The sequence below is a fragment of the Lissotriton vulgaris genome, chromosome 6 (assembly GCF_964263255.1).
Source record: "Lissotriton vulgaris chromosome 6, aLisVul1.2, whole genome shotgun sequence".
In the NCBI taxonomy this organism is placed as follows: Eukaryota; Metazoa; Chordata; class Amphibia; order Caudata; family Salamandridae; genus Lissotriton; species Lissotriton vulgaris.
Window position 1 is genome coordinate 1,109,046,758 of NC_141694.1, and position 21,412 is coordinate 1,109,068,169.

At 50.9% G+C, this 21,412-nt stretch overlaps 1 protein-coding gene across 3 annotated transcripts in view; it reads left to right on the top strand.

Annotated features, from left to right (window-relative positions):
• Nucleotides 1–21,412, top strand: part of LOC147708497 (serine/arginine-rich splicing factor 7-like) — a 352,259-nt gene that overhangs the window by 87,136 nt on the left and 243,711 nt on the right. The gene's annotated exons all lie outside the window — the stretch shown is intronic.

Here is a 21,412-nt window from a genome sequence, read left to right on the forward strand (position 1 = left end):
CTGCCGGAAAGGGGCCTGTTGCAATCCCTGAGCAGCAATTCGCTTTGGGGAGACAACCCTGGAAAGCTTACATGGTCCCCTTTTCTGTGCTGCTGTCATTTTTCTGTGCTGACCGGTCTTGGGGGAAGGAAGGTGGTCTATCAAAAATAGGAGCTTAGAGTGAAATAACGGACCGGGCCGCCCTCCACTCAAACACTAGTAATCAACAAAAGCCCTATCCAAGTGACGTAGAATGTGTCAGTACTTAAATAACAGAACAGTCTCTAGGTCCTGATAACTGTTATCGTCCCCTGTATACTGTAATCCTGCTAAGGGGGTTAATCACTGCAATACGTCCTGAGTTCCTTAAAAACAAAACCAACAAGCCAACGCCTCCTTGACAGTTACACAGAACAAACCTACACAATTGTCTGACACCATTAGTCAATATCAAAGGTCCACCTCGTCAGTTTGGACAGATTCTGTGTAGAAAAAATGTGATAGAACCGAATGAAGCCTCACGGAAACACCACCAACGGGGTAACTGGTATGTAATCTCCAGACAGGACCCCTGTCTCATCATCGGTTGTCATCCGATTCATAAAAGAAAATAGAAAATGTGTGTCCAAAGCAACAAACCAAAACAGTGTGTGAAAGAGTGGAAGCAGAGAAAGTCTGCTAGTGACAATCAAAAAAGTGCGTTAAAAACAACAAACACTTCTCTGTATAGTTTTATTCATAGAGAATGGGTGTCTGCTGTAAGAATAAAAAGGCTGGTAGCTATTCATGCACACCATTACCTATTACCAACATGTTTCACTGCCAAATCAATTCCGGCAGATTGCTGCCACACCACTGTTGGACACTTGTTCTATGTTAACTGTCAAAGAAGGAAATTGACGACTAAGTTGGTTCAACACTGTTTCAATGAAAAGCACACTTTTTCGTGGACGGTTCTTGAAAAAGTAAAAGGGAACCCACAAAACATTGACAATATTCTTCTCTCCGAAGAAGTACGTTGGATTTATAGAGAGAAGACGGACCAAGTTGGGCTGAATGAAATTATTGAGTGGAACAGGATTAGACTCTAATGAGGGAGGGCCTCCTTTTTCTTTGCTCTTTGGTATCGTCCAGTCCATGGTGAATTTTACCACTCTGTATATAACAAGTACGCTATCCATCCTTGATATACTTGACACCATATCATGGTGCACTTGATCGCATAATATCAGGGTGGGATATAGCTACATGACATTTTGCTAGAGGTATGATTAATGTCCAGCTACATATGGGGCATTTGATGTATATACCGCATTTATGTTAGCAACTTTATGGAAAGACTTATTCACCAGTGACATTTCAATAATATGTGTACGCCATATGAATTGGGTTCCTAGTAGTACCTAGCGTGACTTTTGCTTGCCGCGGTAGGGGTACCTCTAGTCCTTACTCAACCGACACCATATGGCCAATTTTACTCCATTTTGTTTGCCGGGGTATGGGTACCACCAGTCCTTACTCAGCTGACACCATATGGCCAAATCACTGCAGCGGGGGTTCTGACCCAGTTGATAGCCCAGGATGACACTTATCGCCTCATTTTGACAGCGATGCACCTAAACCATAGCATAGGACTGACAGGATTAAGAACATCTAATTGTAATGATTGCCCACTGTATTATAATGATGCCAGAATTGACTAGCTAAGATGGCCACTACACGGGGGTATGAGTGCCTCTAGTCCTTACTTAGTCAACACTATATGGCCAAATAAATGCAGCGGGGGATCTGACCCAGCTGATAGCTCAGGATGACACTTATTGCCCCTTTTTGACAGCGATATACCGTAACCATAGCATAGTACTGGCAGGATTAAAAACATCGACATAATCGAAAAACGAGTCACATACATCACGGCAGGCATGTATATTAATTGAAATGATTGCCAACTGTATTATAATGATGCCAGAATTGACTAGCTTAAGATGGCCGCTATGCGCGGGCGACGGCATCACATGACCTACACGCGCGAGCAATTGAACGCCGCGCACAGGTACTTGTACGCGGCTCATTCAGCCGGTGGTTGAGGAACGAGACAACGTGCTCGTCTGGACACGTAACGGTGAGATGTATGGTTACCAAGGGGCTGTTTGTGATCCTTGCAGACGGTTGGTGGAGTACACGCCAGTGAGATTGGGAATTGAGACGCGAGCTTTGGTTCATACGATGCTTGTGGTCATGATGACTAGACGTGAACCTTGGAACTAGGCAAGTTTTTTTTTTAATGATAGGGTAGTTGAGTGAGCAGAGTCTGAACTGCTCGGCAGCGTTGTTCACGTTTTAAGTGTATGACCGAAGATAGCTTCAATACGAGCGCTCCCTGTACATTCTATACATCATTGGGGAAAGCGTTCGACGCAATAGAAAGGCTCCGAATTGCACGTGACAATCTTTATGCATACCTACACGATGAGAGCGTGAATCGGGCGCTTTTCAGTTTCGACTAATGTCTGAAAGTACGGCTGTTTTGTGCAGATGGAGACTGTATGAGATATAGACATTGCTGAAACCATATCTGTGTGCTACTTTTGCCTCTGGATTGATGATGCACAATTTATGTGACGCTGGATTCTCACTGTAGGAGTATACTTCTATCCCCCATTTGTGGATTCCACAGCAGCTGGTATGAGAAAGCAGGCTGCGTATAGGTATTCTATGCTTATACAGTATCACACACACACATGTAGCCTTTTAGGGTGATAGTACATGTGTTTAACTATTTGCTTATGCCTCTTTCTTTGACAGTTAACATAGAACAAGTGTCAAACAGTGGTGTGCCAGCAAACTGTGCGGCCCTGATGAATCTGCCGGAATTGATTTGGCAGTGAAACATGTTGGTAATAGGTAATGGTGTGCATGAATAGCTACCAGCCTTTTTATTCTTACAGCAGACACCCATTTTCTATGAATCAAACTATACAGAGAAGTGTTTGATTGTCACTAGCAGACTTTCTCTGCTTCCACTCTTTCACACACTGTTTTGGTTTGTTGCTTTGGACACACATTTTCTATTTTCTTTTATGAACCGGATGACAACCGATGATGAGACAGGGGTCCTGTCTGGAGATTGCATACCAGTTACCCCGTTGGTGGTGTTTCCGTGAGGCGTCATTCAGTTCTATCACATTTTTTCTACACAGAATCTGTCCAAACTGACGAGGTGGACCTTTGATATTGACTAATGGTGTCAGACAATCTGTGGGTTTGTTCTGTGTAACTGTCAAGGAGGCTTTGGCTTGTTGGTTTTGTTTTTAAGGAACTCAGGACGTATTGCAGTGATTTACCCCCTTAGCAGGATTACAGTATACAGGGCACGATAACAGTTATCAGGACCTAGAGACTATTCTGTTATTTAAGTACTGACACATTCTACGTCACTTGGATAGGGCTTTTGTTGATTACTAGTGGAAGGAAGGTGGTGTAAGATTTATCCTTCCTCTGGCATTGATCAAAAGTGAAAGCAGACCACTCTAAGGAATTGCGTTACAGAAAACCAAAATAATTATGTGGACTCCAAGGAAGCACTTCCTTGTGTTCAGTCTGGTTTTGCAAAAGAAAATACTTCTGATGTTAACAGAAACAGGCATTTGTCGCTGTATATACTCATGCTGTGCATACTCCTGCCATCTAGTGTTGGGTTTGGAAGTGTGCAAGTTGTTTTGCATTAAGAAGTTTTCTCAAGGCACAAGGTACAGTGCCACCTATTATTGGTAATGTGCATGCGCATCTTCTCCATAAAAAATCTTTTCCCCGCTGTTGGTTTCGGACATGTGCGACGGAGTTCCGGATCAGCACAACTGCAGTTATCTCTCCAGGTGACTTCGGCTCCCCAGTTAGGGCTTTTCCATTCAGGGACCCCCTGTTCGCTTTCTCCATGGCAAGCATGTCTTTCCTGTGATGGAACAACACTGTTGTAGGTGCTGTGCCAAGTACTCCTATACCGATCTCCACCAGGTCTGTAATCTGTGCCTATATCCCGAACTCGACAAAACCTCCTGCAACGCCTGCTGCTCCTTACGTGCCCAAGTGCAGCCATCTTTACCTACTCTTGGAGCCAGAGGTTGAGGGACGGAGGAGCGGACCGGGAGTGCAGCGGGAGGAAGAACTACACTCCCCAGGGTCCTTTGCGGTGCCCGGTGCCGTTGCGCAGCCGCCAGCATCATCAGAGTGCCAGGAGACATCGTTAAAGGTTTCCAGGAGCTCCCGGGACGCACACGCGTGTCCGGGCCAAGGGCAGGCCCGTCCTCGCCCGTCACAGACCGAAAGAGCCTGGACTGGGCCACGGCCCTAACATTTGCCCCGAAAAGGTACTGTGATTTTGACCCCAGCGTGCCTCACCAGAATTAGTAGGGAGCTTGCTTTTGTATGTGTCGATTATACTTTACAAAACATATAAGTTGTCATATATAGCAATTAAGCATATCTGATAACGGAAAGGAAATTTCACCAAAGGCTGACACTGCTAATCACCCGGGGGAATATAACCATGGGGAAGAGAAAAACGTTGAGCGCGTCGAACAAGAAGCAGCCCCAATTAGGGATCCAGCAATGTCAGACCCTGCTTAGTTATTTAACAGGAGCGGATTGGGCCATAGAGCGCCAGATAACTACTATAGAAGAGGCAATGAAACCAATACACATAGGCTCAGGGGGAGAAACAGCCATAGCACATACATTAAGCAAGCCCGTCTGCGCCCGTCCGCGCACGGCCGGGCCTAGGGCCAGACTCTATGCCTGTCCCTGCCGCCACAAAGGTAAGCTACTCTCGTAGAGAGCTTCTTAGCCTCAGACCCACTAAAAACAGTACATGTCATGTAATGCATGATCCCAATGGTTCTTTTACCAGCTGTAACAACTGCAAACCAGGAAAGCTACTCCTTCCTAAACCCTCTGTTCCACCCCCTGTCCTTAAAATCTCGACACTCAATTGCAGATCGCTTCCTAAGCATGCCCTGCTCATTAATCATCTCATTGTCGACCTCAATCTGGACATACTTTTCCTTACTGAAAAGTGGATCACTGAGCATTCCAATTCGGACATAGTACTGGCCTTACCCCCGGGCTTCCTTATCATGTCTCAACCACGCCCCTTAGGTAGAGGAGGTGGATTAGCCATCATCCACAGGGACCTGTCGAATCAATGAGATTGCGACCCAGGAATCAGAGAGTTGCCTCTTCACGATCCAGCTATCCTCGACTAGCTCCCTGTCAGGCCTCTTGGTGTATCGGCCACCCGGCCACTTCGGCCCCTTCGCGACCGCCCTTTTGGAAACTGTTTCGTCCTCGGCCCACCTGACATCTAACTTCCTAATAACAGGAGACCTAAACATACACTTCGATGATCCACTTGATATAGGAGCATCCGACCTAATTTGTGACCTGGCGGCCTATGGCCTTCTCCTTGCCAATACCGGTCCAACACATACGAAAGGGCACCTACTTGACCCGGTGTTTTCTAACATCCCCTCTCTCCAATTCATAAATTCCCAACCACTCCCGTGGACGGACCATTTTTTGGTCACGATCCACCTTCCTGGGGCATTCAAGAAACCTCAAAAACCTACTACCTTCACCAGAGACAGATCGTGGGCCAGACTCTCGGTGGAGGACTGGTCCAAAGCTCTGGACTCCTCGACCCCTAGTCTCGTGGAGGACTCTTCCATCGCTGATATCCAATTCAGAGAATGGATCTCCTCCTCCCTTGACAGTATCATCCCCATAAAAAATCGTGAGAACAAAAACAGGATAAAGGGCCATGCCCCATGGTACACTTCTGAACTCCGAGCCCTCCGCAAAGAGTGCAAAAAGGCTGAGAGACAGTGGAGAGAGGACTGGCTCCATAGTAATAAAGACATTTACCACAGCTCGGTAAGACGCTACAAATCGGCCCTAAAACTAGCCAAGGCCGCATTCTATGATAATAGAATAAAAAATGCCACTAATTCTGCAAAAGAATCTTACCTGATAGTCAAAGAACTACTTAATATCCCTATGGCATCCGCTGCTTACCCCCCTCCCCCGGATAGAAGTAAGGACCTTGCCACCTATTTCGACTCAAAAATTTAGCGGATACTGGACTCCCTCCCTACTATCAGCCTTCATAATCACGCTGATATAGAGGCCTGCCCTAACAGCCCGCGGCTGCCCTCCTTCAGAGCAGTCTCCCTCACTGAGGTCACCTCCACGCTGGCCAAAATGAAAAGCGGATCTCCCCTTGACCCGGCCCCGGCTAGACTTTTAAAAACTGTGTCTCCCAGCATAGCCCCCATCATCAGGGATCTCATTAACACCTCTCTCTCCCAAGGCACAGTGCCTCCCAACTGGAAGAACGCTGTTGTCAAGGCCCTGTTGAAAAAGCCCCAACTGAACCCGGACGACATGGCCAACTACAGACCCATATCGCTCCTTCCTTGTATCAGCAAGATGGCTGAGAAATTAGTGAATGTGCAACTTTCCCAATTCCTTGAGACTAACAAAATCCTGCGTCAATCCCAAACAGGATTCCGGCCCGGCCAGGGCACGGACACTGCCCTCCTCTCCGTCATCGAGGAGGCAAGGTGCATCCTGGATTCAGGAGGATCAGTGGCAGTGATCCTCCTGGATCTCAGTGCCGCCTTTGATACGGTGGATCACCGTGTCCTTCTCCATCGCCTGGCCAGGGCAGGAATTGTGGGAACTGCACATGCATGGATTGACTCCTTCTTATCCGGTCGCTCATTTCAGGTGTGGGACGGCAACTCACGCTCAGACCCACTCCCACTCACAAGTGGAGTTCCTCAGGGGTCTTCGCTTAGTCCCACCCTGTTTAATGTTTACATGGCCCCCCTTGAAGATGTCGTGACCCCGTACGGGATAAAAATAGGAAACTATGCAGACGACACTCAACTTGTCGTCTCTCTTTCTCACCTGGATAAACACCCAGACAGCCTGCTGAACTGTCTCCAGGATATTCACACCTGGATGTGCGAATCCTCCCTGAAGCTGAATGGTGCAAAAACCGAAATCATGCTTCTGGGCAATAAATGGTCCTCCATCCCTCCATCAGTTTGGCCGGACGCCTTTGGTGATATCCCCACACCAAAAAAAGAAATTAAAACACTAGGAGTCTGGCCGGAACCTGACCTCTCCATGAAGACCCAGGCAGCCAAAACCGCTGGAACATGCTTTGGCCTCCTGCGGTCAATTCGCAAGATTCTCCCTCTCCTTCCCCCCCTATCCAGGAAACTATTGGTGCAAGGGCTCATCTTAGCCCGGCTTGACTACAGTAACGCCGTCTACCTCGGCGCACCTGAATTCACCCTGGCCAAACTCCAACGTGCACAAAACGCTGCGGCGAGGCTCATTATGAACCTCCCTCCCAGAGCCTCTGCCAAACCTGCCCTCAAGGCTCTGCACTGGCTTCCTGTTCGCCAGCGAGTAGAGTTTAAAGCCTTGTGCACCACCCATAAACTCATCAACGGTGTTGGTCCAGCCGCCCTGAAAGACATGGTCATCCCCTACAAAGCCCCCAGAATCCTTCGCTCTGACGGCGAACATCTGGCCATAGTTCCTAAATTTAAGAAGGCTCGCACCGGTGGCCGTCGCTTCTCGGTCAAAGCCTCCGCAGGATGGAACGCACTTCCTCGCAATTTGCGTCTGGAACCTTGTCACGCCCTCTTCCGAAAAAAACGAAAAACCTTCCTGTTCCCCAAATAGTTCTCCCGGTCTTCCTCTCCTGGATCTCACAATTTTACAGCGCGGGGATGCCCACGGGTCACCAGGCGCTCTATAAATCACAAAATAAATAAATAAAATAAATTAAGCGAGGGGGGCCGTTCCACCCATCGCAGCTCCAAGGTGCACTCAAGTGGAAAACAGTTGTATTATACATACATCTCACAATATATCAGGTAGTGATCTTGAGATCGATACTCAACCGTTAATCAAGCGGGCTTGGAACCCAGACATTCCTACATATATCACAGGGGAAATAGACTTAACGGATAGGGAGTCACCGCTTAAAAACCATAGAAAGATTAATAAAAAGGATAAAATACCATCTAAACGGCATTTTGTTAAAGCGGGAAAATTGATGATAGTGCTAATGCACGCACACAGAACGAATGATAAAGCTAAAAACCAAAGTAGAAGCCCTAGATATCTTTCTTAGGGAAAGTTTAAATCACCTGACACATAGAATTGGCTTAATGGAGGAGTCGCTGTCAAAGTGCTTAGACAACATACATGTTCCCGGCAAAGGGTTAATCACAGCTCAAACTGGTAACCCGGATGACCCTTTGAACAACCAGTGGTGCCTAAATATCCAGCATGTTATTTGCAGCCGCGATCAACTACTGACTGTTTCTAATATCTCTGTCCAACCCACCTCTAACGTAAATCTCATGTCACCCTCATCCACTATCGCCATAGATCCAGCCAACGTTTTACGGCACGGGAAAGAAAACTCGGTGGAGAGACACCTAACATTCTTGGATCTACCACCAGCGGCGACCCCAGGGCCCAAGCCAATGCAACGACTTGTTCCTAAGCATCTCCCATGATTCGTCTGCCTCTTGTTGTGAAGTAGGGACATTAGTTAGGACCACCACATATGGCAGTGGTTCCCAAACTCTTTTGGCCCATGGCTCCCTTGACCTATTAGCTTTTAGCCGTGGCTCCCCATTATATTACTTTTTTTTGGTTGGGTGGGGGGAATGTAAGCCCGAGTACAGAGGCATCTATACAATGCATAAGTCCCAATCTTTGTACAAGTTGGTGTTGGTAAAACAAATCGCACAAGCAACATAGAAAAATATATTGAAGAAAGACAGTGATCCCAAACGGCGCTACCGGTAACTGAGGGATCTTCATACAGAAGCAAAAGTGGGACTAGTAGGAAACCCCACTAAATATGACCTGGGCTGCTCGTTGCAGGTCACACTTTCTTTAAAAAGTGTGGGTTACTATATGCAAGAATAATTAGAAATCTGTGTGTCCCTAAAGTGCAGAAATGTCAGGAACTCTGACAAAGAAAAGGCAAATCATTTCTAGTTGCTGCAATTTTTGAAGGTTGTCAGGAAGCACTGGGAGGCAAAGCATCAAGTGAATTCCTGCTGAGGATATTGTCACACTTGAATCACTTTTAACCACAGGCCAGGATGAAATTCAACCTTGTAAATTAATGCTCAAAGCAGTTCCCAAATACACACATAGCTTTCTTATAGCTAATTAATCTCATGACTCATTCATGAAAAAGAGATGCCTAATAATAACAGATCTTTTCTCATCAATTGCATACACTCGTAACTTCAATGAACTCCGTTAATGGGTCAGTTACTTGTTCTATGATTTAAATAGCCTTCCCCTTGTGCGTGTGTTTATATTTTCTCATTGCTCATAGTTTGTATCAACTGCGGCAATATCTGACAAACAGGAGCGATTCATGTGCTATTCTGCATGTTGCACTGCCATCTAGCGGTACTAGAGGGAATTTAATCCAACTTTAGCAAAACCTATTTTAGAAAGCGAGTTTACAAAATGCAATTAAAAGCACAAGAGATATTATTGACCAGTGTATCTGAAAGAGACACGTTAGTGATAGATTCCTTACCTTAGAATATCCCCAGGCGTCAGACTGGATCCAGAAACTTTTGCCTAGCAGTACCCTTGCGTTTCGGTAGGCGTCGTCTGCGGCTCCGCGTCCGTCGTCGGCGTCGTGGGCGCCGTGATGACGTCGTCGGAGTACTTAGACGCCGCCTCCGCGTGCTGACGTCAGTTCTTCTTTTTTCCGCGCCAGCCAGCGCAGATCTGGAAAGAGCAGTTACCCTAGTCAATTTTTGACTAAGTTTTTGGTGATCTTTTTGATCCATTTCAAAGTCTGTACGACTCCGACGGTGCCGTAGGGATGCCCGGCTTCAAGCATTGCGACGAGTGCGACCGTACCATGTCGGTTACGGATCCCCACCGCCTGTGCCTGACGTGTTTGGGCGTCGACCATGACGACGAGGCCTGCCCCGACTGTCGAGCCCTTTCGAGGAAAGCCAGGCGGGATCGGTCCCGCAGGCGACTCGAACTCCGGCAGTCGGCCCCGCGCTGTGTGAGGTCCCGGTCCCACGGGAGGTCGAGGGACAGGTCGCGGGGACGGAGCCGTCACAGCTCCGGGAGTCGGCGCCACTCCTCCGGGTCCAAGTCGTCAGGTAAGAAGCATAAGAAGTGGAAGAGGCATCATCGCTCTTCTGACTCCCCCCGACGCTCGCGCGATGCGGCCGGGGGTTCGGGTGACACCGCCCACGCGGCTCCTCGGGAGTCGCGGGCGCCGCGTCTGGCCCCATAACCTCCGGTCCCTGGGCTGAACGCGACGCCGGAGGAGATTGAGCGTTTCCTCATGGCCATGAGGTCCCTTTCTCCTTCGACGGGTTCCGCGGCGCCTTCGGGCCCAGCGAACCCGTCTGGGGGCCCTAGTGGGTCGGGTGCTTCCAACCCGACGCCGTTGGGTGCTTCGGCCCGACGCCGCCGACGCCTTCGGGCCCGGCGCCGCAGGGCCCCACGATCCCGACACCGCCGGTGCCCTCGGGCCCGGCGCCGCTGGACCTTCCTCGGGCACTGGATCGTCACCGGTGGACCTTACGACCCCCCCGGCGTCGGTCCGTGTGGTGTCACCTCCGGCGCCGTCCTCGGGCGGCGCCGTCCCCGATACCTCCTTTGCTTCGGTTCCGACGTGGGGACGGCGCCTATCGGCGCCGCACCCGACGCCGTTTGGAGATTTTTACTTCTACGAACCGACCTCATGCAATTATGACCCTGAATCTCAGGACATGGGTGATGAGGAGGATTGGGAGGGGTCCGAGGACCCTCTGACCAAGGAGTGTCAGTCTAATATGGACTGGGCAGGAGACCTTGGGGAGGCCAGTGGCCTGGACACCTCTCCAGACACTGGATTTGTCTCTCCTCCTACCATGGCTTCGGAGGAGGGAGCTACCTATGGTGTGGTGTTGACGAGGGCTGCCAAGGCCTTAAACCTTGAGCTCCCCGTCGCGGCCGTGGGGACTAACCTCCTCACAGAGGTCCTTAAGCCGCAGTCATGCTCCATGGAGCCTCTGCTGCCGTTTAATGAGGCCTTGACCGACGTTCTTTTGGGCACTTGGTCCAGGCCCGCTACGGGTTCGCCCGTAGATAGGAACGTGGCCAGACGCCACCGCCCGGCTCCGGGCGACCCATGTTTCCTGTCCTCCCACCCAACCCCGAGAGTCTGGTCATCAGGCCTCTAATTCCCAGACCGCATTCCCGACGGCCCCGCCGGACAGGGAATCCAAGAGGTACGAGAATTATGGAAAGAAGATATTCTCATCCCTTAGTTTGGGACTGCGGTCTTCCAACACCGCATGCCTCTTGGGCCGCTACACCCACTCTCTGTGGGAGACAGTGGCGGAAGTGCTGCCAGAGTGCCCGTTGGAGGTACGGGCCAAACTCGGCCAAGCCCTTGTGGAGGGCCGGGACGCAGCCAAGTATTCTATCAGGTGTGGGCTGGATACTACAGACTCGCTGGGCAGAGCGATGGCTACAACAGTGGCGGTGAGGCGCCACGCCTGGCTGAGATCCGCCAATTTTTCGGCAGATGTTCAGAACACCCTTATGGACATGCCGTTCGATGGCCGTCGCCTCTTTGGCGACAAGGCAGACCACGCGCTTGAGCGCTTTAAGGACTCCAGGGCTACGGCCAAGTCCTTGGGCCTCTCGGCCCCGCGCCAGCAAACGGGTGCCTTTCGCTCCTTTCGTGGCCAGGGCAGGGGCGTCCCCACACGTGCCGCCAGCCACTCGCCGCAGACTGTCATCCAGCGCGGCAGCGGACGTGGAAACCGCCGCGGAGGCGGTCGGGGAACCAGGCGGAGTCAGTCCACACCTGCCCCCGCGGCATCCACCTCTAAACCCTCCTAGTCCGTGCTTTTCGGCCCATGTGACGCCAGTGGGAGGCAGGGTTCGCCATCACCACTCTCACTGGCGCACTGTCACTTTGGACAGGTGGGTGCTGCAGATCGTCTGGAGGGGCTACTCCCTCCCCTTCGAGACGACTCCTCAAGCCATGCCACCGCAACACCACCGTGTATAGGGGGATCATTCGCGGCTCCTGCAGAAGGAAGTTTCGGCCCTCTTGGTCAAGGGGGCCATCAAGCGCATTCCTGGGCCAGAAGTAGGACGTGGTTGCAACTCCCACTACTTTCTGGTACCCAAGAAGGGCAAAGGGGGCCTACGCCCTATCTTGGATCTGAGGAACGTCAACGGCTTCCTCCGGAAGGAGAAGTTCAAAATGCTGACTCTGGCTCAGGTCTTAGCTGCCCTAGACCCAGGAGACTGGATGGTAGCGTTGGACTTGCAGGACGCGTATTTCCACATCCCCGTCCTGCCGGCCCACCGGCGTTACCTGCGGTTCACTGTAGGCCACGAGCATTTTCAGTTTACCGTGCTCCCCTTCGGCCTTACCAGCGCCCCACGGGTGTTCACGAAGGTGATGGCGGTGGTCGCAGCTCATCTGCGCAGGTTAGGGGTGTCAGTCTTCCCCTACCTAGACGACTGGTTGTTGAAGGCGGGCTCGCCCCAGACAGTCGTCAGCCACCTCCAGACTATGGCGGATCTCCTGCACCAGCTGGGATTTTCCATCAATGTGCCGAAGTCACACCTGTGCCCCTCTCATAAGCTCCTTTTCATCGGAACGGTTTTCGACTCGGCGCAGTTTCGGGTTTACCCGCGCGAACAGCGGGTTCGGGATATACAGGCTCTGATTCCGATCTTCCGGCCTTTATCCCGAGTTTCGGTCAGGTTGACGCTGCGGCTTCTGGGGCTGATGGCCTCCTGCATCCTTCTGGTGCATCACGCACGGTGGCGGATGCGGCTCTGCAGTGGGACCTGAAGTTTCAGTGGGCCCAGCATCAGGGCAACCTGTCCGACCATGTCCTGATCTCGGAGGGCACTGCGAGACAGCTGCAGTGGTGGCTCACGGACCGCGATTGGGTCAACGGCAGATCCCTCTCTCTTCCCCAAGAGGAGCACGTGGTTGTGACGGACGCGTCCCTCCAGGGCTGGGGAGGCCACTTGGGAGAGGCGGAGATCAGAGGCCTCTGGTCTCCGGCGGAGTCCCGGCTCCATATCAACCTGTTGGAGCTGCGGGCGATTCGTCTAGCACTGAAGGCATTCCTCCCGTCTGTCCGAGGGAGTGTAGTGCAAGTGTTCACGGACAACACCACCGCCATGTGGTACTGCAACAAACAGGGCGGGGTGGGGTCATGGACCCTCTGCTAGGAGGCTCTGCGCCTCTGGCAATGGCTGGAACATCAGGGCATGACTCTGATGGTTCAACACCTGGCAGGTTCTCTGAACGCTAGGGCGGACAAACTCAGCCGACGGTGCTCGATGGATCACGAATGGCGCCTGAACTCGGACGTGGCGCAAGGCCTCTTTCAGCAGTGGGGAGAGCCTTGGTTAAATCTATTCGCCACCGAAGAGAACGCGCAATGTCATCAGTTCTGCGCGTTGGAATTTCCAAGGCGGCACTCGTTCGGAGACGCTTTTTGTCGCGAGTGGAGCTGCGGTCTGTTGTACGCCTTTCCGCCTATACCCTTCTGCCCAGAGTGCTGAAGAAGATCAAGCGCGACCGGGCACAAGTCATCCTTGTAGCTCCGGACTGGGCACAAAGGTACTGGTATCCCGAGCTACTCAGTATGTCAGTCGATCCCCCGATTCGTCTGCCTCTTCAGGAGGACCTTCTGTCGCAGCAGCAGGGGACGGTCCTCCACCCGAACCTATCCAGTCTCCACCTCCATGCTTGGAGATTGAGCGGCGACAGTTGAGGCCATTTGACTTGCCTCCTGAAGTCTGTAACATCATTCTGGCAGCCAGGCGTCCCTCCACAAAGTCGGTATACGCCTGCAGGTGGAACAGATTTGTGGCATGGTGCACAGCAAAGGCTGTGGATCCCCTCAATGCCCCTCTTTCTGAGGTTCTCCTCTTTCTTCTCTCTCTTGCCCAGCAGGGCTCTGCTCTGGGCACTGTCAAGGGCTATCTTTCAGCTCTTTCAGCCTTTCTGAGGCTGCCTGACCAACCTTCTTTGTTTAAGTCCCCTATCGTTAATCGATTTCTGAAGGGCATCACTCATACGTTTCCTCCTGTTCCCTTCGTGATGCCTCAGTGGGACTTGAACCTGGTTCTTACCTTTCTGATGTGCGCTCCCTTTGAGCCACTTCACAACTGTCCTCTCCGCCTTCTTTCTTTGAAGACTGCCTTCCTGGTAGCCATCACCTCTGCCAGGAGAGTGAGTGAGCTCCAGGCTCTATCTTGTAAACCTCCTTTCCTTTCAGTCCATCCGGACAAGGTTGTGTTACGGACAAGGCCTGTAGGAGAGTAGGGTCTGCAATCCTATGGTGCCTGTCTCAAGTCTGCCCTGGAAGGTCCCCCTGTCCCAAGAAACTCAACCTGTTCAGGCTCAAGTTCTTCTAGAACAGTTCCTTCTGGGGTCTTTGGGTCCGTCTCCTGTGAGAGCTGATCCTCACCTTGAGGCAAAGGGGAAGGCACTGCCTTAACCCTACTGTTCTTACTCTTGGTTAGTGTCTGGTCCATTGTTCCAGGATCCAGCACTAGTTCAGCTGGGCATTTCTTGGCCTATGACCCAGTCACAGCAAAATCAGACAATTAGACTGTTCATCTCTTGAACCCCTCAGACAGCAGGCTGCTGCTGAGGCTGCAGGGAATGCCACAGGTGCCCATAAAGTGTATTGGGATGATGGACTCCTTTACTCTGAGGCAAGAGACCCCAAGCCTGGTGCTACCAGGAGGCTGGTCATCCCCTTGTCCCTGAGAGGTTTCCTTTTCACCTTGGCCAATGAAATTCCTCTTGCAGGTCACTTAGGCAGAACAAGACTTGGGACAGTCTTGTCCCACACTTTCACTGGCCCCATATGTCTGAAGACACCAAAGAGTTTTGTCGCTCATGTGTCACCTGTCAAGCCAGTGGCAAATCAGGTGGCACAACAAAGGCCCCCCTTATACCACTACCTGTGGTGGGGGTACCCTTTGAAAGAGTGGGGATTGACATTGTTGGACCAATGGACCCCCCAACAGCATCTGGGCACAGATTTATACTGGTGGTAGTGGATCATGCCACCAGGTATCCAGAAGCTATTCCCCTTAGGACCACTACAGCTCCTGTTGTGGCCAAGGCCCTACTTGGAGTTTTCTCCAGAGTGGGGTTTCCTAAGAAGGTTGTCTCTGACAGAGGTGCAAACTTCATGTCAGGATACTTGACTGCTATGTGGAAGGAGTGTGGTGTCAACTACAAGTTCACCATCCCCTATCACCCACAATGCAATGGGCTTGTTGAAAGATTCAACATGACCCTCAAAGGGATGATAAAAGGTTTACCTGAAAAGCTTAGGCGAAGATGGGACATCCTTTTACCCTGCCTTCTGTTTGCTTACAGAGAGGTCCCACAGAAGGGGGTTGGTTACAGCCCTTTTGAACTTCTCTTTGGGCATCCTGTAAGAGGACCCCTGTGTCTTGTGTAGGAAGGATAGGAGTTACCTCTCAAAAAGCCTAAACAGGACATAGTGGACTATGTACTTGGTCTCCGCTCCAGGATGGCAGAGTACATGGAGAAGGCATCTAAAAACCTTGAGGCAGCCAAGAACTCCAAAAAGCTTGGCATGACCAAAAGGCTGTCCTTACTGTTTACCAGCCTGGACAGAAGGTGTTGGTGTTGGAGCCAGTGGCTCCAGCAGCTCTCCAAGACAAATGGTCCGGACCCCATACTATCATTGAACAGAAGGGAGAGGTCACCTATTTGGTAGACCTTGAAACTCCCAGGAGCCCTCACAGAGTGCTTCATGTGAACAGGCTCAAGGCATTTGTCAACAGGGAAGACATGAACTTGCTCATGGCTACAGATGAGGGACAGGAGGAAGACAGTGACCCTCTCCCAGACCTGCTCACTCAGAACCCTGATGATGGGTCAGTAGATGGTGTAGTCTTTTCTGACAGCCTCTCTGAGCATCAACAAGAGGATTGTAAACAGGTTCTTCAATCCTTCAGGCAAATGTTGTCTCTGACCCCCAGTCAGACAAACTGGTGCACCCATGAGGTGGACACTGGTGACAGTCTGCCTATACAGAGTAAAATCTACAGGCAACCTGACCACGTCAGGGACTGTATAAAGAAAGAAGTACAAAAGATGTTGGAATTGGAGTCATTGAACCCTCAGAGAGCCCTTGGGCTAGTCCTGTAGTTCTAGTGTCTAAACCTCACAGCCAGGATGGTAAGAGAGAGATGAGGTTTTGTGTAGACTACAGGGGTCTCAATGCTGTCACTAAGACAGATGCCCATCCAATACCAAGAGCAGATGAACTCATTGACAAATTGGCTTCTGCCAAGGTCTTGAGTACATTTGACCTGACAGCTGGTTATTGGCAAATCAGGTTAGCTGAGGATGCCAAGGCCAAAACAGCATTTTCTACCCCAGGAGGTCATTACCAGTTTGTGGTGATGCCCTTTGGTTTGAAAAGATGATATTGCTGTCTTTAGCTCCACCTGGGAGGATCACCTGATCCACCTGAGGAAAGTTTTGGATGCCCTGCAAAAGGCAGGCCTCACTATCAAGGCTACCAAGTGCCAAATAGGGCAGAGTCAAGTTGTATACTTGGGCCACTTAGTAGGTGGAGGCCAAGTTCAACCTTTGGAGAGCAAGATACGGGCCATAAAGGACTGGGCTCCTCCAACCACCCAGACACAGGTCAGAGCTTTCTTGGGCCTGTCTGGTTACTATAGGAAATTTGTCAGAAATTATGGAACCATTGTGACTCCACTTAATGACCTGACAAGTAAGAAAATGCCAAAGAAAGTTCAGTGGACAGTTAGCTGTCAGAAGGCATTCGATGACCTAAAGCAGGCCATGTGCACTGCACCTATTCTCAAGAGTCCAGACTACTCCAAGCCATTCATTGTCCAAACAGATGCTTCTGAGTTGGGTGTGGGAGCTTTTCTATCTCAACTGAATATTGATGGTCATGACCAGCCCATTGCTTTTATAAGTAGAAGGCTGACCCCTAGAGAGAAACGTTGGTCAGCTATTGAGAGGGAGGCCTTTGCTGTGGTTTGGGCCCTGAAGAAGTTGAGGCCATACTTGTTTGGTACTCACTTCAAGATTCAGACCGACCATAAGCCCCTCTTATGGCTAAATCAAATGAAGGGTGAAAACCCCAAACTTCTTAGGTGGTCCATTTCCCTACAGGGGATGGACTTTACAGTGGAGCACAGACCAGGGACTGACCATGGCAATGCAGATGGTCTCTCCAGGTACTTCCACTTAGAACAAGAAGACTCACCTGGTCAAGGTTAGTTTAATGTCCCTAAGTTGGGGGTGGGGGGGGGTTATGTAGGAGAGTAGGGTCTGCAATCCTATGGTCACCCCCGATTTTTGCTTTTTGCTTCACTGGTTTACGACTTTCCCTGGCTGTGGGCCTGCTAATCAGACCCACAGCCTAGCTGTTCTCTCTCTAAATTGACAAGCATGTACCTTAGGTGCATTCACCAATTGGTACTGGGCCACCTTATCAGTCCCTGTACAGCATACCTTAGGTATCCAGGGCATAGGTGTACCCAGGGCATACCAGGGGCTGCAGCATGTATTATGCCACCCCTGGCTGGCCATCCAAATCTGACACAACTGGCTGCACGACAGCTGGGGCAAGGTGGTGTACTCACCCTTTGCTTTAGATATAGTATTCCTATATCTAACCCTAAAATGGACACATACATTCCTATCAGTCACTCCTATGGCAGGCCTTATCAATCCTGAAGGCAGAGTGCTTGGAATTATGTGAGATGGTGCTCTGGCATGAGCTGAGCTCGTTTGCAGCTTGCGGAGCCAAGTCCTAATAGCTGTTCCATGATAACGCTATACCATATACTCTTAAGTGCATTATGTACCTCGCGGTCAAATGCTAACTTTGGCATAGCATTATCAAAACATGTCGAGTAAGGTGTCATACGAATTGGAATACTAACCCCTCGCCAATTCTGGCGACGGGGTTAGCATTCCACCCTTCTAGAGGGACACGACATGTATGTAACTGTGAACCCCGGTTAAAGTTAACTCGAGCCTCAGTATCACAAAATGGATGCTGCCACCACAGACACAAGTCTGACCTCCTGCTGCTGGGAGTCCTTCCAGCGAGGAAGGCTGAGACAAAGGGTTTCCTGCCTTGGGAGGTGCTAGCACCACCCCAGACAGGATTTTGTGTATTAGGTAGGACAGGGCTCAAAGGAATGAGACATGCCTGGGGCACACAAGGTGCCCTGTGCATACACCGGTCAGAACCAGTTCCTGGGGCACTCCAGCCCCAGAGCTGGCGCAAGACCGGACAAAGGAAAGGGGGTGTAACCACCCCCCTTCCTGGTCCCACCCAGAGGAGGGACCTAGTTGTAGTGCAGCCCCCTTTAGCTGAATAAAGGTAGGAGCTGGTCCCATTCCAAATCAGATTATCCCGAACAACTTCCCAAGAAGAAACTCTGGACTTCGACGTTCTCCTCCACAGAAGACTGAAGATCTCTCCCTTGTGGGCAAGGAGTGTCCACCCTGCACCAGCAGGCACCATCAGCGTACAGCGGCTTCCCTTTGTCGTCTTCCTGCAAGGATCCAGACTTCAGAACCCGACGAGACCCGGATTGCCAGACCTCTCTGACCTCTACCCACATCTGCAGCACAGCTGAGACCCGTGGGTGCGACGAGACACGTGGGACCGGCCATCTTGGAAGAAGCAGCACTTCGCTCCAGCACGACTTCAGAGGCATCCTCGTCCAAGTGCTTTGGGGACTGAGAAGCCCCGACCCCGAGCAGCTCCTGCATCGAAGATCAGCCCTCCAGCATCCATGAGATCTGCGTGGGTCCCTTCTGCCTGTTTGCTGCACTCCAGACGCCGTTTCCACTCACCGCGTGGGTTGCCTTTGCCAAGGCCTGTTGAACCCGAATCCGGAGACGACACCGCCGACAGCGAGAGCCTGCGTGGGACAGCTTGTGCCTCCATCCTGGTCGTCGAAGACACCACCTGGTCCACGAGGCTGCAGAGACAAGCGTCCACCTTCACCTGATCGCGACGACAACATCTGGTTCCACTCTTGGTTCCACTCCAGTCACTGGCTACTGACTTTGAACATTGTCCCCTATGCTTTCAGGTTCTTCTCTTCACTGATCCACCCTTGGATCACACCGGACATCTTCCTCCTGACCGCCTGCAGCATCTTTTCCTCCAGGCTCCATAGACTTCAACGCCGGAACCCGACACGACTTGGCACCTATGCACCCGCAGCCTGTGGGTGAGGTAACACGAGCATTTCGGTACTCAAGGGTAGCTTGACTCTCCTAGTGTCCAGTTCCACAGTTGTTTTAGTCTTACCTAGTCAGGGACGTCCGTACTCACCCTTTTCTTTAAACTGTACTGTCCATAGACGATTGTACGCATCTCGCGTGTGAGTTCACACTCTGCACACACGCTCCGTGGGCCTCCTATTACTTACCTCCAGTTAGTATAGTGTGGTCCCAGCGATCCTACAGCCTCTGGACAACTTCATTTCCTTGATTGACTTTCACATTCCACTTACTTAGTATATTGTTTGTCGTACCCCTAAGGCACCATTGTAAATCGTGCAACTTAAACGTATTTCTTTTTGAGTATTGTCATGTGCTTAGCCCTCTGACCTCATAAAGAGTTCAGAGGCGTATGTTAGTTAATAAATATCTGTTTATTTTCATAACAACATGTGTGGTGTCCTTTCACTTGGTATTCAAGGGGTTATATGTGGTAAAACAGCTGACTTCACATGCCATTCAGAGTTTAGCCTAAAGACTGCTTTTGTCCACGCTACTAGGATAGCTGGTCTATAAGGTTGACTTACAACCAATCACCATAAGGGTTGTTTGGACTGATACAAGGTGATCACTAGAACTAGTGAGCATCGTATATCAGGCCAACTTCTCACAAGGCCCTCCTTCCTACCCAAGGTAGTCACGGCCTTCCACATTGGGCAATCCATCACATTGCCCACCTTCTTTTCGCCTCCGCACCCCTCGAGGGAGGAGGAGCGGCTCCAACGTCTGGACCCAAAACGTGCGCTCTCATTTTATCTGAATCGCACACAACAGTTCCGGGTGGATGATCAACTCTTTGTTGGGTACGCGGGCGCTAAGAAAAGGAAAGCGGTGCACAAGCGGACCATCTCCCGGTGGATTATCTTGTGCATCCAGGCGAGTTACTCCTTAGCTAAGAAGGAACCCCCTGTTGGGCTGAGGGCTCATTCCACTCGAGCCACAGCCACTACAACTGCCTTGGGCCGAGGTGTGGTTGCAGGACATTTGCCAGGCGGCAACGTGGGCCTCGCTGCACACGTTTGCAAGACACTATTGCCTGGACAGTCAAGTCCGGAGGGACGGCTACTTCGGCCGTTCCGTCCTCCAGGACTTTCTGGTGTGATTATTGGTTCGCAGACCCACCACCACGGGGATGGTATTGCTGGGGTATCTATTCTAAGGTAAGGAATCTATCACTAACGTGTCTCTTTCAGATGCACAAGTTACTACTTGTGTAACGATATATCTGTTAGAGACATTAGTTAGTGATAGATTCCTTACCGACCCACCCATCCTCCCCTAGGGTTAAGGTTTTCCCCTTTCAGGGCCCTAGTTTCTTGGCACCAGTGTTGGTTTTTGGCATGGATCTGCGCTTCTGACGCGGAAAAGCTGTGTCCAAGAACTGACGTCAGCACGCGGAGGCGGCGTCTAAGTACTCCGACGACGTCATCACGGCGCCCACGACGCCGACGACGGACGCGGAGCCGCAGACGACACCTACCGACGCGCAAGGGTACTGCTACGCAAAAGTTTCCGGATCCAGTCTGACGCCTGGGGATATTCTAAGGTAAGGAATCTATCACTAACTAATGTCTCTTACAGATATATCGTTACACAAGTAGTAACTTGTGCGTTGCGACGCCACTAGCTACTTCTGGGGGCGCACAGATTGGGAACCACTGGCTTGGGGGAAAGACTGGCCTTACCTAGAGCTTATTCAACGAATTTAAGATGGCCAGGAGAGTGAGTTGGGTGGGCAGGGGACGGAAAAGCTTGCAGGGTGACGGTGTGGTGTTGACCTTCAAAACCCCCTTTTTCGTGGAACTGATCCTGAGCAGAATGGTAAGCTAACCCACTTTAGGGTATGGTATTAATGTAGTTCCATTAGGTTACTTTTGGAGTACTACTAGTTACGCGTCATAGGCACTGGTCCAACGTTCCTACACACAATCTTTTTGACGCATTAGCTAATCTTGAGGCAGTGGATTGACAGCAAACGATAGCCATAAG